Source organism: Hetaerina americana, unplaced genomic scaffold (genome assembly GCF_022747635.1).
Source record: "Hetaerina americana unplaced genomic scaffold, ioHetAmer1.1.p SCAF_6, whole genome shotgun sequence".
Classification (NCBI taxonomy): domain Eukaryota; kingdom Metazoa; phylum Arthropoda; class Insecta; order Odonata; family Calopterygidae; genus Hetaerina; species Hetaerina americana.
In genome coordinates this window covers 18,683,772-18,702,160 of record NW_027287205.1, presented here as the reverse complement: position 1 = coordinate 18,702,160, position 18,389 = coordinate 18,683,772, and positions in this window count along the sequence as shown.

The following is an 18,389-nucleotide window of genomic DNA, read 5'->3' as shown; positions in this document are numbered from 1 at the left end:
TCCCGAAAAAGCACTTCCGGTGCTAGTGATTCCTTTACACAGTTAATAACTACCGAATTGATAATATTCAACAATTCAGGGTCTGCCTGAACCCTGTTGCTGCTCCTAGTGGTAAATTGATTTTTCCCGTTGGCAGCCACAGAACTACGTATATTGTTTTTGTTCTGCTCTTGGCGTTGAATTTTTTCTACAAATCACTTCATGACTATTTACAACAAAAGAGGTTCACCCTTCTTTCTACACTGAGATTATCAGAAGTAGCCAAATCCATACTAGGAGGGAGTATTTCTAGATTACTAAAAGAAATGGACAACAGAATTTGGAAATTTTACTCATTATTCCCTCGAACATTTCGTTGTCGTAAAAAAACAATTGTACGAGTGTCCTGAATTGCAATTCGTAACCCTGTCGTCCCTTTTCTTTTTTGATCTCTCCATTTTACCATAATTCAATTTTTACGGCTCAGTGCCGTGGCGTCCTCTGCCGCATTTTCTGGTTTAAATTCACAAGTTTACGACGTAATGTTAGATAAATTTACGTAAGCATTTATACTATCTTTTTTTTAGTCGATAACTATTTACAAATGTTATTTAATAGGAATATATTACTAATTGGAAATTCTTTGTATGAAAATTCATTCGGTGAAGTATCAGTATACCATGAAATGTATTGCTGCCTTGAACTTCAATGTTAAGATACCACTATCAGGGGGATGAAAGTTCTTAAGTATCTCGGAGTATCTCTTGGGGTATCGATCATTCGTATCTAAGGTATTTCGGGTATCCTAGATGTCTAGACGGGCAAAAAAACCCGTTTCTTAACCAGGTTTCCTACCTTTCCCTTTTATGACCCATTACTACTCCGAATGAAAAATTCTGGTGAATTCACAAATTTGGATGGATTACTCACAGTTTCCGAATTATTTGGATTTTTATCAGCACCTTTATAGAGTCATATGAGCTAGAAAATTAAAATACTATTATATTATAAATCGAGTATTGTTATCATGAAATAAATTTTCACTCGGAAATACAATGTTATTGTAACGCTCTTCGTCGACTGCGAATCATAAATCACGTGTCTATTGATTTAATTGTGCATCAGCTATAGATTAATATATTTGAAAACCTTTGACATAACCTGCAACGTGAAAAATGCCCTTATATCCATTTATAACGACTAGTTTATTGTAAATTATCGACTCTACTAAGAGCTTTTAGATAGTAACGCCTGTCATGCGGTATTAATATTCTTGGCACCATATAGCATATATCGGAACAACTCTGAAAAAGCTGTAGGCCGCGCCTTTCATAGATTATTTACGTTCTTGGCAACACTTAATCATTAGAATATCTAAGCCAAACAGCTATTAATGCAATAGAATCACTACATTTTGTCTTATGGCGAAAACACTATAGATCCCATGTTTTAATAAATTAAGCCACGCATAGAAATTCCTAAACTCTAAAAATACACCTTCCACGGAAAAAAATCGCTTCATGGCATAAAATTAAAGTGGAAGAAACCGGTCTGTTGAATGAGAATGAGAGGGAAAGATTGAAAAATTTCCGAAGAATAAATTTTGTAAGATTTCTTCGCTGAGATCGGATTGCTAACAATTAATATAAATGGAAAGAAATGCCAAAAAATTAATATAAAAAAAATACGTTGGATTTTCTTATGAATATTTCTTGCTTCTCCATTGCAATTTCTTCAACAGGGATGTTTTCGGCACTTTACGGAACCTCGTCGCTTAATAATTAAATGGCTGAGAACTGAGATAATACACAATTGGAATTTATAATGTCCATTTAATAATTGTGTTTATCTATAATAGCAGCATACAATTTAAATTAAACATGAAACTATAAGTTGTATTTGATAACTTGTACTCTTTTTTAGTCCTTAACCTAAACCTGTTACCCCAAATTATTCAAGAGATTCTATACCTTTTTGCAGTAGGGCTAATTTACAAAATAGCCTGATAAGTCCCCAATAACCCCTACATAAGTCCTCAATCAATTTAAAATTTATGGAATTAATTACGGAAGAATTGACAATCGTTTATATTATTAGAGTGTCTGCTGCGTTAGGTTTGATAATTGAAGTTAGAACTCATCTCTTGAAAAGCACTGAACTGTGTTTTAAAGTCACCAATTAACACGGCAAAACGGAGAAAGGTATACTATATTAACACCATTCTTCATCTATGATTTCACATAAAAATAATAGAAAAATATTATAATAAAAAAATCTGCATAGTTTGAAAAATTCAGGGAATGTCCTTCGGCGTCACTTTTATCTGAACCATGAACCCACTCATCAGTGAACGAAGGCCTTTAACTGCCTTTGAAGTAAATGCAATTTGACATTACCGTACTAAAAATACTCTTTTTAATGAAATACTAATATGCACTTTGAATACGAGGCGTATTCAAGAATTAAAGGGAATTTTATAAATTCGTATAGTGCAGAGTAGGAATAGCATAGTGCCCCATAAGTACTTGCCACATGGTGAAACTGTCAATAAATATTTTTATTTCCAAGTTCAAAAGACGTTTTATAGAAGCAATACGACAAAAAAACACACGTATTTGTGGCGAAAAAGTTCATGACTTTGCATCATGATAATGTTGACATGTTAATAATTGTTAACATGATGGATACATTAGTTCACTCAAAGATGATTAAGGCGAAAGAGTAATCTGCAGTTTGCAAAAGACTAACTTATTAAATTACTTCTTTCAAAGCGATTTCACCAATCTCTCACCGAATGCCTACGATACCTTACCAAATCGTGCCGGTCAACCGTTACCCTAAGTTGAAATCTCATGCAATGGAATAGAACGATTGCTGAAAAATATTAACTCTAATAAATCCTCGGGGACTGATGAAATACCCGCTCTCATATTTAAGGATCTAGCTACGATAATAGCGCCATAACTAGAAACATATTAAAAAATTCGCTAGTACTTCTTACTAGCAAAACAAGGTTGCCAGAGATTGGAAAACGGCTAACGTAACACTAATATTTAAAAACGGAGACAAGGAGGAACCAAACACTTACATACCTATTTCCCTTACATCCATTTCGTTTAAGGTCATACAACATATAGTTTATAGTTCGATTGTGAGACACCTCGATAATCAGGAGTTATTAGTGAAAATTCAAAACGGTTTCCGAAAAGGTAGATCCTGCGAGACACAACTTGCGCTCTTTGTTCATGATATATTTACTACGGGAGAGAGCAATGGTCCAGTGAACGCGATTTTTCCAGATTTTAAGAAAGCCTTCGACACAGTACTTCATGCTAAACTACTCACAAAGCTAGAAGCATATGGCGTAGATAAAAATATACTGGGTTGGATTAGAGACTTATTGAACGGTCGGGTACAAAGAGTAGTCATTGATGAAGTTAGCTCAAATGCAGTAGGAGTTACTTCAGGTGCTCCTAAGGGTAGAGTAATCGGACCTCTTTTATTCCCAATTTACGTTAACGACATTGACTCCGTAGTCACCAGTAAGATACGTTTATTTGCCGACGATGCTTGACCTCAATACTATGCAACACTGGTGCGACACTTGGCAATCAGAATTAACCTTTAAAAAGTTTGTAGCAATACATTTTTGGAAAAAGAGCAATTCCCTCGCGAAAGTCTGCTGCACCGGGATCACCGAAATGGAATGTGAAATGAAATACCTGAGCATTACCCTGATTCACGACTTCTCCTGAGTGAAACATACACGGGGAATATGTGGACAAGCTAACAAAAAATTAAGAGTTATTAGTATATTACGTGGTAAATAAGATGAAAAAATCAAAGAGAAATGTTATCTGTCGTTGGGTAGGCCTCATTTGGAATATGCTGCAAGTATATGGGATCCTCACGAAGTTGAATTAATTGCCGAATTGGATCGCGTGCAGCGTAGAGAAGATGGATTTGTAAAACGAACCACCATTCGAAGGGGCCAACATAGGCGACTAAATAAAGTTCTTTCCAAGCAACTGAAACTCCCGTTATTTATTGAACACACCTCGTATAGTATGACTGCGAATTAAATCGCGAGCAGCGTAGATGAGCTACATTTGTAGAGCGTTGTAATGATTAGCTGAGGAGAGTATCAAAATCATTAGAGCGGCTAGACTTGAAATCACTCCCGGACCGTAGGTTAAATCACAGATTAAATCTCTTTCATTAATTTGAAGGATGTCTCTTTAGCAGGTATGTTGCAAGTGCATTATTATCCACATCATACTACGGTATGCGGATACACGCCAGTGAAATTCGAGAGATTGAGTGTAGAACATATAGATTTAAGATGCCACTATCCCCACGAACAATTAGGGATCCGAATAAAATAGCATCGGTCCTAGTGCACTATAGGGAAAAAATATTCGGGTCAAAATAAGGGTGGCCACACACCCAGATTGTGGTGTACAGAGTACTAGAAATACTAATATGAGTAATCGATTCCGGAGGTAACGTACGCCATTAAATATTGTTTTCCACACTCACGACTCAGCGCATCTTATCCTTCTTACCAAAGCAGAATCTGTTTTTGCTTTATCCACGTTTTACAGGTATATTTCACCATTCTAAATATCACGATGTATTGATTGGATTGCAGAATTGACAATAATTCATTGTAGTTTAAGGTGTCTGGTTGTGTCTTTTTTGGCGAGGCTAAGTAATGTATGGGCGTTAATTTTGTATCCATTCAAAATATCCCTTAAATGGTAAGTAATCAAATATTAATTACACTAACTTCTCTTGCCATTTTTACACACCATGTATTTTGTTACGAGTTTCACGTGGTATGTAACAATTTCAATGAATATGTAGATGCTGCGGACGAAATCCATAAATTTCCAAATGATCGAAAACCATCTTTGCGTTTTCCCGTTGCTTTTTCTGTGCCACAGATAAAATGACCAAGTCGGTCACTTGCACTTCTATCCTATTTTCCAGCCGCTAATCATTTGTGCAATTCATCCCGTTATTCAAGGTGAAACGGATTGCATGGCAATGGTCGGTCGTGCCTAATCCGGGCCAGCGGGTGAGAATATAACCCATGAGGAAGATGAGAGGGAAAAATCTTCGCTAGGAGCCCCGCGTGGGCGACAATTAGTCCCCGGTTAACACCTCCGTTCCATCGTGTTCCGCGGAAGCTCATCCCCTCGGCGGTGGGGGTTGCAAAACTTGACAATTAAAAGCAGTTCTGCAGAGACACGAAGACAAGCGGAAGGTATGGCCGGCGATGGTGACCCACTGCCAATCAGTCTGAGACCGCTATGCGACGAGCTGATGCTGAAGGGTGAAACACGACACATTGATGAGAGAGGTTGTCGAGGGATGTAAGCATAAAGAACAGTGTCGCGACGGTAACCTAGCCAATTCACTCTCGGGCACCGACATAGAAGTTACCCTGACATATACGAGGCCAGTAAATTAAGAAATGAGACTGATTTTTTTAAAAAATTTAATTAAAATAGAATTACAATTTCATGTTTTCACCCCAAAAATAACTTCCTTCTGAAACCACACAACGCTGGAGATCGTTCTCCCACTCCTCATAGCAGCGCTAGAACTCCGATACTGGAATAGCCTTCAGCTCGTCCGTTACAGCCGTTTGAATATTTTCGACTGTCCCAAAACGATTTCCCTTGATGTGATTTATCTACTTCGGGAAGAGAAAAAACTACTGGTCCTTTTGGTCTTGCGAAAGGTTTTTTGGAACCATGTTTGTGTAGATTTTTCTCATCCCCAATTCATTGGTCAAAATCTGATGTACGATGGTGTGAGTCAAAATCAACACTTTACCGATGATTCTGATTGTCATTCAACGATCTGAACGCACAAGATCCCGGATTCTGTCGACATATTCATCGGTTCTTGAAGATAACGGCCTTCCGCTTCGTGGTTCATCTTCAATCGACACTATTCCTTCTGGAAATGCCTTAAACCACCGAAAAGCCTGAGCCCTTGACAGAACACTATCTCCGCCGGCCTGCTGAAGTTTAGCAAGAGTTCCCGTTGCACTGTACCCAAGTTTGAAGCAAAGCCTGATAGCACACCGTTGCTCGAAATTGATGTCATTCATTTTTAGAACACAATAGAAAAAACTGTTTCACAAAAATAATCGCTACGGACAACCAGAAGACACGAGTGAGTTTAAACCCGTACTGAATGCGGATCACATATTCCCCTACCGCCCCTCCAAGCCCAGCACCTCCAGTGTTGCCAGATTGAACGCTACGTTGCCAGTCTCATTACTTAATTTACAGACCTTGTATGCCATAATTTACGGTCACATACTTCATTTGTTGTACCTACATACATTGTGGGTGCATATCGAAGTATTGTAGGTAAAAATTACACCAAAATAGTTATTTCATCCATATATCCGAGTCTAATTTCGTAAAAACACAGGAAACATATTTTTCTCATTAATTTTGGGAACAAATATCCATACTTAATTAAATGATTGGCATGACATAGATCACAGTATTTCCTTGAAATTAAGCGAGCATCGACTCCAGGAATTGCGTGTATGAAGAATTTCCTGTGAATAAGTTGTTCTTATGTTTTAACAAAAATGAAAACAAAAGCATCGTTCATTGATCCACTAATAAATTTTATCGGTGAATGAAACACACACACACCCACTACAAATGAACTCATTTGTACCTGACGGTCACAAATGAGTGCATTTGTAGTGAGTGCGTGTGTTTTTGGTGCAATGGATGTCTTAGGTAAATAAAGTAATATTTATTAGGTAATATTTTTTTACATTTATATGGTATTTACTAATTACTCTACCGGTTAGAGTAGATTTTGGATGGATACAGCCTATAAAATTGTAATATTACATTCACTTGCCCCTCCCAGGAAAAACATAATCTGATATCTGACGCTACAATGAACACCTCTTCAATTCCGTATACTACTTTTCTCCCTTTGCTCCACCCGACATCCTATTCCTTCCCCTTCCTCGCTTGCTTCACGTTTTCCCCTCCATCACGGTCTTCAACTTTCCGTCGCCAATCAGAACGCTCTGATTCCATCTTACCTGTCTCCTTTACATTTCTGCCAACAATTCTCTTACTTCCCCACCATGCCCAGCACTTAAGGTACTCTGTTTTACTTCCTTTCCGTTTCGTACTGGCTTCCCACCCAGAGGGCCCGGGTTCAAATCCCGGCGGTGTTGAATATTTTTCAGTGGTATCTCGAACCCTACTTGAGGTCTTTGTGGAGGGCACTTGGAGTGAGTACGCCGTCCGTCGGATGGGACGTTAAGCTGCGGACCCCTTGGCGCCTTTCGTAAAGAGTAGGCTCATGCCGACGCCGGGTTTCTCTCCACCCACATCCTTGCCTGTCCATCCCCTATGGCACAAATGACCTCAGCAGTCGGTCGCCTCCACTAAATACTACTACTTATACCATGTGACCGCATTACTGCAATAGTATCACTCCTGCCTCTCCCTTTCCTAAACCCAAACTGATCATCCCCTAAATAATCATTTGCCCTACTCTAATCTTTTGGTGGTGATCCTGAGAACAACTTTAGCCAAGTGGGAAATGAAACTTATTGTTCTGTAGTCCTCACATTTTCCTAAACCTTTTAGTAGTTCCACAGGAATATTGTCTACCTCCACGATTGGTTTCATCTCCCTTAATGCCCTTTCTATGTCATCGTCGAGTATGTCTGGACTTAAGCTATCTTCATCCACGTCATATTCTCTTTCTATATCCAACCTTGCTGGCCTAAGTTCTTTACCATAAGGCTATTCTACATATTCATTCCATTTCTCCTGGATCTTTTCCGTGTCAACTATTATCTTTTTGATACATTTATTTTTTTCCTCGATAGTACTCGGCTCGTTTCCCTCACTCATGATTTTCTCTACAGCCTGATAATATTCCTTCCTTTTCAATCCAGTTAAGGCTTCTACATTCAATTTCCTAACCCGCCGCCTCATTTTATCTTTTTCAATCGGACGCTACACATCATGAGTACTAAATTGTGATCAGAGTCCACTTCTTGGAAGCTGTGCAAATTGATCACGCTATTCCTATATCTTCGCCTAACCATAATATAAGCAATCTAACTGATACCTTTCTGAGTCACCTGGCATTGTCCATGTATACCTACACCTTTTGCTGTGTCTAAACCGAAGGGTGGTGATGGACCTCTGCTCCCTGAAGAACTCGATAGCTTTCTCCCCGCGGTCATTCCTCGTACCTAAACCGTAGTCCCCCACTTCATCACCATCTCTTCCTTCACCTACCATTCCAATCTCCCATTATAATCGAATGCTTCCCTCTTGGAATATCCGCAATTATATTCTTTTACTGATCGTATACCTTAGCCACTTCTTCCTCTTTATGGTTGCTTGGTGCCATGTATATTGGAACAATGACCAAGTTCGTCGGTTCTGCTTTTAATTCTACTAGTAATATTCTATCCATTGCTTGCTGTATGCTGCCTGAGCTTATTCATATTTTTTAATTTAATATGTATTATGGTAAGCCCTTGGTGGCTCTGGTCTTTTGTGGTGCTTATTTTTCTATAACTATTACTCCAGTATGCCACGCTATCCTTCCATCTAGCCTCACGTGGAACTAAATCATCTATATTTCCTCTTTCCATCTCTCACCTTAAATTCTCTAATTTTCCTGGCCTCAACATTTTCACACAATTCTAAGTTCCTATTCGAACTAATTCGGCACTGTTCTATTTCTTCTGTGCTTCTGCTGTCGCAATTGCTTTGCAAGGGTCTCGTAAGATGAAGACCACGGAAACCTTATCCCTCCCGCTCCCGGCAGGACACACAGCCGATTTGACCGAATTCTGAAGTTGCCACAACTCATTTTCTCTATACTTTCCATCAAAAAAATCTTGGGATTAATAATTGAGGAGGTTTACCGTTGCCTTTCTGAGACGCTTCGCCAACTAACTTTTGTCTGGCTCCCATCCTTCGATCTATGGATGACCCTACCAGGTGCAATATCATTACTTCGCCTAGCAAAGCTCTAGGGGTCATATTTATATGCATATAATTGTCTATACATATATATATTGCAATGTGGGAATTGATAATATGTACGCTATAAAAGAGATTAAGAAAATAATTATAATGAATAGACCGTACCCCTGTAGAGATCTGGAACCAGGTCATTGAGGCAAGCGGATGAGCGTTGATTTGATGGCTTGGAGATTTCAGTATGGAGATTAATGTATAAAATTAATAGAACTGAGCGGAATGCCAAAGATAGAATTTAAAATATAGTAGCATAAGGAAAATATCACTAGGTTAAATTCGAAGAATGGAGAAAAAGTATGTTGGTGTGATATGGAGAGGTAGTGGGATACTGCAGGACATGATAGCTGGCGGAATGTAATGCATAAGCGAGGAACCAGGCGAAGTGGAATAGCTGCATTGGGCAGAATGACGACAGATATGAAACAGTGAAGAAAGATTTAATGGAGGCCAAACAAGAGGAAGTCCATGGGACGTCTAATACTCGTTAAGGGTAGGAACTGTTCTAATCTTACCTTTCATTTTTTAGATTACTAATGAATTGGGTATTGATTTACACTAACCATTCTAATTGGTGTATTCGTGAATGATAAATAAATTGGAATTCTTGATGGTATATTCGTGAATCACACCCTGCCCTATTAGAATTCATTTTGTTTACTCTGTTCACGTAGTAGTACATATGTTTTGGCGATAGCAATGAGGATGTCAAAACAATCATTATTACGAAAAATATTGGATAAAGTTTGGCGCAGTAAACTTCCTTTTTGAATTGCAACCCTAAAGATTTAATGTTCCCAGTTGTAATTAAGTTCAAATACATTAGGCCGAGCACTTTCCTTTAAAGACCAGAAAAGAAAGTAGTACTCGTAGGTAATAATTAATTTGTGGTTTTTGAGGTGTTTCTCGAGGAAATTTGGTAGCGAGTGTACCATTATTGACAGTGGTTTTATAATATATGTATGCTATAAAAATAATTATAACTTAATTTCTTTTTCAAATTCATACCTTGTGCTGTACTATTTATGTCAATTCAGGTTGACTTGAAAGTGGTTGATTAATGATCATCCCATGGTGAAGTTCAACATCATGAAGTAAATGATAGGAAAGTTTTTTTCTTGTGTTCTGCTACGTACAAGTATTCCCTAACCACAGTTATCAACCCGAAGGGCCGTTTGAAAAGTGAGTGTTAAGCTTACCTAGTACTGAGCCCAAAAACGTGTGAACAACAGCCAGGTGGGGTGGGGGGGCATTCCTGGTAATGTGCCGCCTACATTTCCCCAGAATAATCTGGAACAATCAAACATCTTTGGTGAAGCTGTGGCTGCTTAGAGGTTTCCCAGGAATCCAACCCGGGTCGTCCGGCTAGTTGTCCAATGCTCTATCAACTGTACTACCAAGTTTTCACCTCCATCCAACTACGTATTAAATGTATACATGAAAGCAGGTTAAGTCAACGTTTTTGTCAAGCCAATGGTTGGGGTAAGCGATATCAAAGTTTTTGAAATTGATATTTTTCCATCGCTTAGAATCTTTGATTGAAAACAATTTGATATTTGTTAATTTTTTTTAAACCCAATTGAGATTTCGTTTGCATTTTATATGGGATTCAAGTGAGAATTTTTTTATTCCAGATATGAGTGAACTCCAACTTGCGCTGCCTGATTCATTACCAAAAGTAATAGTAAAACGAGAAGTGTATCTTCAATGCATTTGTCTTAAATTCTCGGGAAGAAATGAGTTATACGCGAAATGTATATATTTTTTAAAATTAGACTGGGTATGGATCTGTATGTTTTTACACAAGACTGGTTTAGCAAATTATCCGTAGACAAACCTATAATTTTCGATAAGATAATAAACATTATCTTTGAATATTCTATGCCAGGTATAATAGATCTAAGGACTCCGTTTTTTGTAAATAAAATGGTGACCTATTTTCTCAAAGCTGCCACGTGATAATGTTTTAGGGACATGAAGGCGATAGATCATGTAGGAGTCGCGAAGGTGATATGTCATATCCAGTGACATGATATACTATTGGCTACACGAGTCATATTTATTCATTTCTGAGATAAACTGAAATAATGCTGTCATTGTAAAATATTTAGAGATGATTTCGAAAGAAGGTTGATTATAAATTTAAAAAACTCAAGGATATTGCAATATACATTTTCAATTTATCGGTAGGTTGGGGCAATGCTTAAGCCCACCTTCAACTTTACCAAAACAATTTTTGTTATTTTTTGGCACCTGATCGGCCTGCCATACAATTAAGGAATAGGTTACAGAATCATATCCCTATTTTCCCATTAATTGTTGAATTTCATACGGCGGATAAGACTACGAGCTTAACCCTATCCTTTCACATCCAATAAAACTTCATTATGCTGACTGTGGTGGTTGATCTCTGAATATTTCAAAATTATATTTCCATGCATAAGTTGCACTTCAATGCTGAACCTCAAAAAAAACCTCGTATTTCTGATATGAAAATTGACTTCTTAAGTATTTTAGATGGCACAAGGCTTTAATATTTTCCGCTCTTCGGGAGCATGCAACAAAGAAGCAAAAACGCCGATGGCGGTTGACACATCTCTTGTTGTTCTTTCGGCCCGCAGTAGGAAAGAGGCGCCTAGTTGCAATTAGCGATCTTAACGAGTCTCCGCCGCCTCCTCGCTGTCGCTAAATCGAGGGACGACGCGAAGTGACGAAAACAATTGGCACACGCTGAGCGAACAGAAGAGAGGCCCACATTGGCGGACAAGACACAGATGGAGATCAATTAGCGGCAATTCATTAGAACAGCGCTCGCTCCCTCTGGCGTTAGCGCCTTGGTTTACTGATTGCTCATCGCCAGGGGTGTCGCCATTCCCGCGGATTCTACGCATTGGCTGGGGTTATCGCCAAGGGCAGGTGCCGCGGACTCGACAGGTGCCGTGCATACATGTGTAGGAAAAGATAGGGATACATGATTCTCTGGTCATGCGAATAAAACAATACGTCGGAAGTTATTTATCAACATAAACATAATATAGCTTAAAGTTAACGGATGTCTAACGCAATAGTTCTATTGAAAAGCACTTGGAAAAGTGAGGGAAATGTTGAATCTTCGGCAAAACAGATAATTATCGTTTAATTGCTGAAATTAATTCTAAGACTCTTAAAAGCAAATTTAAAATCACAATTTACTGTTGACGTTGTAAGGGATTAAAATATGATAGTAAATATTATCACTACCTTTTTTTGGTTTTAATATTGTCTTTAAGAAAGACAAATTTGAATTAATTTTTTTCCCTTCTACCTTTCTGATGTTGGTGACTGCTAGCGCCATTCTTTGACAAAAATATATATATTTCTAATTTAACTAATGTTACTAAGTAAATAGATGCTTTTAAATTATACCCATCATGCAAGTACCATTAATGAGTTATGCAAAAAAATGAGTAGTTTACACGCATAAACTCCCTAAATAAAACAAGAGCCCCTTCCTTTCATGGGGAATAGCCAAGTAGAACATTGTTTTGTTTAATTATGCTTTTTTTGATCATTGAATCACGGTTTTCAATAACATTAATTACACATAATTATTACATTAATCAATTCGACAATCTTAGTCGAAACATCGATTGGAACTGATTATGTATTAAAAACTAACGATCAATTTAATACTTCGGCATGCACGGCTCATTCCTATATGAGAATGGTCCAACTGAGCGATCGATTTCAAAGGGTTCTCTCTCACTTGGAATATACTTTCGTGGGGGACAGTATTTCACTCATTTACTCCTCTTTAATAATTAACCCTAAGTTAGTACTTACGAGCGATAAAAATGGCAAGTGCTTAGTCTCAAATGATTTCCCAGCTCCAAGATGGTACATGGAGAAACTAATAATCTGGACTAACACCTACGAGTATTAATTAGATCTATATGATATAATATAAAATTGTTTTAAGTATATTATTTTCTTAAAATAGCTCATTTATAATTTAAGGCTCATTTTAATCATTAAAATGCAATATCATCTAACGCATGTCGTCACAGTTTCTTGCCCTTTTCTCCGAGCTTGATAGTTAATTTTATGCAGTCTTGATTTAAATCCGTTCAATCATTAAGTTTCCCTACCCAAGCGTAAATACATCAAATTTCAATTCCCAGATAAACACTCCAATGAATTTCACCAGTTAATTGAACAGTTGGTCAATTTCTAAAGTTTCTCAAGGAACAGTTGGTCCATCAAGACTGCTCTGCACAAATTAATGATTTTGACCAATTGTTCCTCAAATAGTTTATTATATACTGGCGTTTACTTGGCCATCCCTATTTTTGTGTAATACTTTTCTGTGCTCAGAAATAATCCATTGCGGGAATAACTTTACTTGATTGAATATTTGAAATATTTTTCAATAATATATTAACTTCTGGATGGAGAAGAGAAAGGTGAGATTAGATTAGGTAAGGAACGTGAAATAAGGGCGTAACTCGGCTTCTTACGATATCTTCTGTGGCGTTGCACATATTGAGTTCAAACGTTCTATTTGCTAGGGTTTTACTTTGGAGAGTAAGGAGTGTTACACATAGTACTGCTAAGTGCCATCACGCCATATAATTAAAGGATGATGGTAGAATCAATAAAAAGTTTAGTTTTTATTCATAAATCATTCATTGATCCTTTAATAAGAATAACCATTGACTACCGTACTCCATTCGCTCCTAATACTGCTTATTTTACTTTATGGTAGATTTTTCGTCTAAGATACCATTATAATTATAATTCGCTTTGTCTTCTGATATTCATGGCGTAAAAATCTTCATTTCCTTCGTTATTGTACTGCGAAAAAACGTTTTTCTTTTTGGTTTTGCACGAATTATTAGATTTCTTTTCTATATGGCGTTTCAAATTACTTTTCAATCTCCTATTTTGCTGTAGATATCCTTGTTTTTTGACAATTAAAATTTTTTAAAAGTATTAAATGTGAAAAGGATATTCCTGAATATAGCTGTGTATTAGAATAAAAACTAAGGTTTGGATTGATATTTAGAGAAATTACTATCGTTAATATTTTATCATAATATTCTTCAAAAACGGGTCGTGGGAGTCCAGTGGGTAGAGCGTTGGACTGCTGACCGGAGGGTCCTGGGTTCGATTCTCGGGCAAGACACTCTGGGCACCTGTAGCTCCACAAGGATGAGAAATAGATACTCCAAATAGTGGCTGTTAGGCAATGGTGTAATGAGTAATTAGGATGAAGAAGCAAGCAGTACACACCTCCTTCAATCACCAAGTTAAGGTGTGAAACTATCTTACGCAACAAACGTTTCTTTTAAACTCCAAGAATTCAGTCACGAGCTCTGTTTACGCAATGGCTAAAGAAAATACTATGAAATCCATAGCAGTGCACTACTTTCTCGGTCCATGGCTTATTTAACATGGAGCAGGCTCATTGCTATTGATGGGTGCACTAAATTCGTTCGGCCAGCGAAAGGGAACCTGCTATGACCTTGTGGGACATTATTTTTAAAAATGTTTATTTCAATATTAAAGGTCGATTTGATAGCTCCCAATTTAAATAAATAAATATTTTTCCTTTGTATTTATTTTTTTTTATTCACGTCCTAAAATAAATGTTAAAAAATTTTTGGAATCAATAAATATTTGACGAGTTGATCACTTGCACCTGACGGTAAATATCATAAATTTTCAACGGCATCTAATTGAGCTGTCTGGAATGCGGTCTTAATAACTTACAGCCAACATAATGAGATCTACCGTCAAAGGTTTCCTACCTCTACAACGAAAATATTACCATTAGCGACGCGTCTTGGGGAATAGGGGAATTGTTGAGAGCATTAAGGGAGAACACAGCGTGTCCCACTTTGCCGTGAAGTAATGAATTCCTTTTCTTTCTTTTTCAATTGGAGCTCTTTGTAAAGGAATAACCTTCTTAATTGGATGCTTTATATTGTTTTGCGTGACTTTGAGGAATTATTTTACACCTATCCATTATATAGTATAAACTCATTCAAAATCTTCTACAAAATTGACAATTTTGATAAACAATTTAAAATTCATTTTGAGTAATGGGTATTTTTATTTATTTTTGGTGTTTGACCAGAGGAAAGTCCAACGTGAACTGTGTGCAACACTTGAGTACAAATATTTCCAAGAATAATGCCAGGCAACCTTTTTCATCGGAAACTAATTTAAACCTCGACTCACATCACTTTATTCTACCATTCTCACGCAACGTATCTCTCGGAGTTTTTTCTCCTGGTATTACAGGTATTTTCTCCTGTATACAATTTCATAAAAAGCTTAATGTTATAACTAAGCAATATTATTAATACATTTCATCCATGTTTTTTTGGAAAATTACATGTTCCTTAGGTGCAGTAAAACAGAGTTTGACCGGTCAATTTTCCTTGAATTTTTGTCAAAATTTAGTCGTATTTTGGCAAATGAGGGCATTTTTTATTTTAAGAAAATCTGGCGTGATAACAGCCAAAGAAGTCTGACTTCAAAAATTTAAGAAAAAAATCAAAACTCTTCACGCATTAACTTATCGTATCTGTTTGTTAAGGTGGTCGAATTTAATATTATATTTATTATGTACATTAGGTATTAAATCATTTCAGGTAGACAAGATAGGTGATCGAGTACCTATTTGCTGGAAAACCTTCCTCATTTTTATCATTTTTTTTGGACCGCGAGTAATGAAATGAATTCAGGTACACTTGAAAATAATTTTACCTTGAAAAAAATATTTGGAAAGATATCGGCTGCCGTTAAAATGATAACCATTATATGTTTGTTGCTGACTTATTCAATCTCAAAAAATCACCAACCATTAGACGATTCTGCGGGAAAATATCGAGATGGAGGACTAAATAGGTTATGGAGACTTGAACGAGCGTTGCCGATATTAAAGGGTAGCACTGATAGTAGAACTTATCAGAGTTTTAGAGTTCTTGGCTATTCTGAAGTTTTGAAGCATGATTTCTGAACAAAGGTAGTAGTCGTAAATAAAAAGGAGAATCAGATGCAATTACCATCATTGGCAGCGTAATAATATCCAGCAATTGTCACATTTCGTACTGAAAATAGAATTCACAGTAAAAAAATGCACTGAATGTTCAGATGATTTCTGCGTATTGATTTACGGGAAAACATACCACGCCGGAGTTGAACACACAAAAGTACCAAACACACCATCCGCAAGATCACGAATTTCTTTGAAGTGGTTAACAGTGGGTTTGGTCCAAACATCAGTGACTCTGATCCAGTTCCTCGCAAACTACTTCGTGAAAATTCGTGTCATGGCTTGAGTGGATAGAGTGAACCTTCTCAGTGTAAATCCATCACGAAGGTCCCACATAACCACGTTAGGATCCACTAAAGGTAACGCGAATGAAGCCTCAAGGTTGTCTCAATCGTGGAATTAATTTTCCCGCAAACAGCCGTAGGTCGCTTGCGTGTTGACGTGCAAGGAGTGTATTCTCGATTGGAATTTTCCGCGTCGAGAACTGTGCTTGGGTTGTTCGAGGTTAGTCACTGGCGTCTGATTTAATCTCTTATCGAGCGACTTCGAAGATCCGGTGAGGGTTTGACGTAAGTCCGTTTCTGGTAAGGGAGTAATTTCTTCACATTTGCCACATCCCTTTTCGGTATGCGTTTTTCATTTACGTGAGTTTGAAAAAGACCACTGGTAGAAAGATACTCTTAAACCCTTGTGTTTCTCTTTGGTTTGGAATTTACTTTCCTGCAAACAACGGCAGAGTTGTCTGCGGGAGTTTTGGTGTTATTTTGGTATTTGCTGCTCACGTAGCACAGCGAGGGATAGAGGATCCATAAATCATAGCGTAGCATTTGATACGGTTTGCCCTAAAGTACGTATACCCATGCATACACCACTGTTGCCGCCTACCATATGACTGTTTCTACTTCCCTTTATCATCCCCAGCTAACGCCATTCCTGTAATCTTTATCTCCTAGCCTCTCTGCTTGAGTGCCCCCCCCTTGACCCCCAATTGGTTTATATGATCATCACGGATGTCAAAAAGTATACTGGAAAGTATATATGGCCTTTCCAATCCCTAATCACCTCATTTGTTAGGGTTCCACATTGTGTCGGTTGATCAATTGCCCGGATAAAATTAGAATAATAGATAATGACACGAAAAACTTTAGGTATCCACTTTTATTAGTACTAGTTAGTAATTTTCACGGGAGGTGACCGACAGCTAAGATCATTTGCGCTTAGGGATTAATGGGAAAGTTAGAAGAAAAAGGCTTCGGCATTAGCCTACTCTTGTAGAAAGGCGCCTGAAGGTCCGCAGTTTAACGTCCCATCCGACGGTCGACGTACTCACTCAAAGTGCTCTCCACAAAGCACCTCAAGTAGGGATCGGGATACCAATGAAAAATATTTGTTTTCTCCGGGATTTGAACCTTAACCCTCACGGTGGGAAGCCTGCACGTTAGCCACTGCACCATTCCGATCCCCTCCACTCTTACTTTACGCATTAATAACAGCAGTAAGAAGATTAAGTAACCTAGCATCTATGATTGATAAACTTGATTTTATTCTAAATTGAAATTACGAACACACAATATTCACCTGATTGAACAACATAAAGGTTGATGTCATTATTCCCCTACGACGGATCGCTGGTTGTAAACGCAGATGGAAGCACTAGGATGCAATGAACGTGGCAATCCACAAAACTGTGGCGGAACGATTAATTCTGTTTAGCGGGATTGCAGCGGAGAAACCTGGAGCCAGCATCAAATTAGCCGGACTGGACATCCTGCTCCGCCCGCGTCGCGTTGGTACCAGGAAGAAGCATCATCGCCTCGCGTGACTCCACCACCGCTCTCCCGGACACGCGGGGTACGCTTAAACCACACGGCCTCCGCCGTCCGAGTGGAAAGCGATTCGGCGCCGCGAACGATTCCATCTTTTCCCACGGAAACGGCTTTCTGTTTTTAGGGGACGACAGGGCGAGCCTCGGACCACCCCAACTCTTCCCCACACTCACCCACTAGCCATAAATTAAAAGCCGGTAGAGGAAAAAAAGGAAGCAGCGGAATGCGATCGGCCGCCTCACGCGGCGAAAAAAGGCATGGGGGACATTCTTGGAGCGCGTTTAAATGTGAAGACCGCGACGAGGAAGTCGTGCGGAGGGGATGGGGGACGAGGATGCGACGGACGCGGTGTGAAATGAGATTATGGGACCATACCAATGTGGGGCACTGTTGCCTGCATGCAATCTGAATTCAAAATAAGTAGATTTATGCTTCCCAGAACGTTTACGATCGATCAAATTCCGTGTGAAAAAGTCC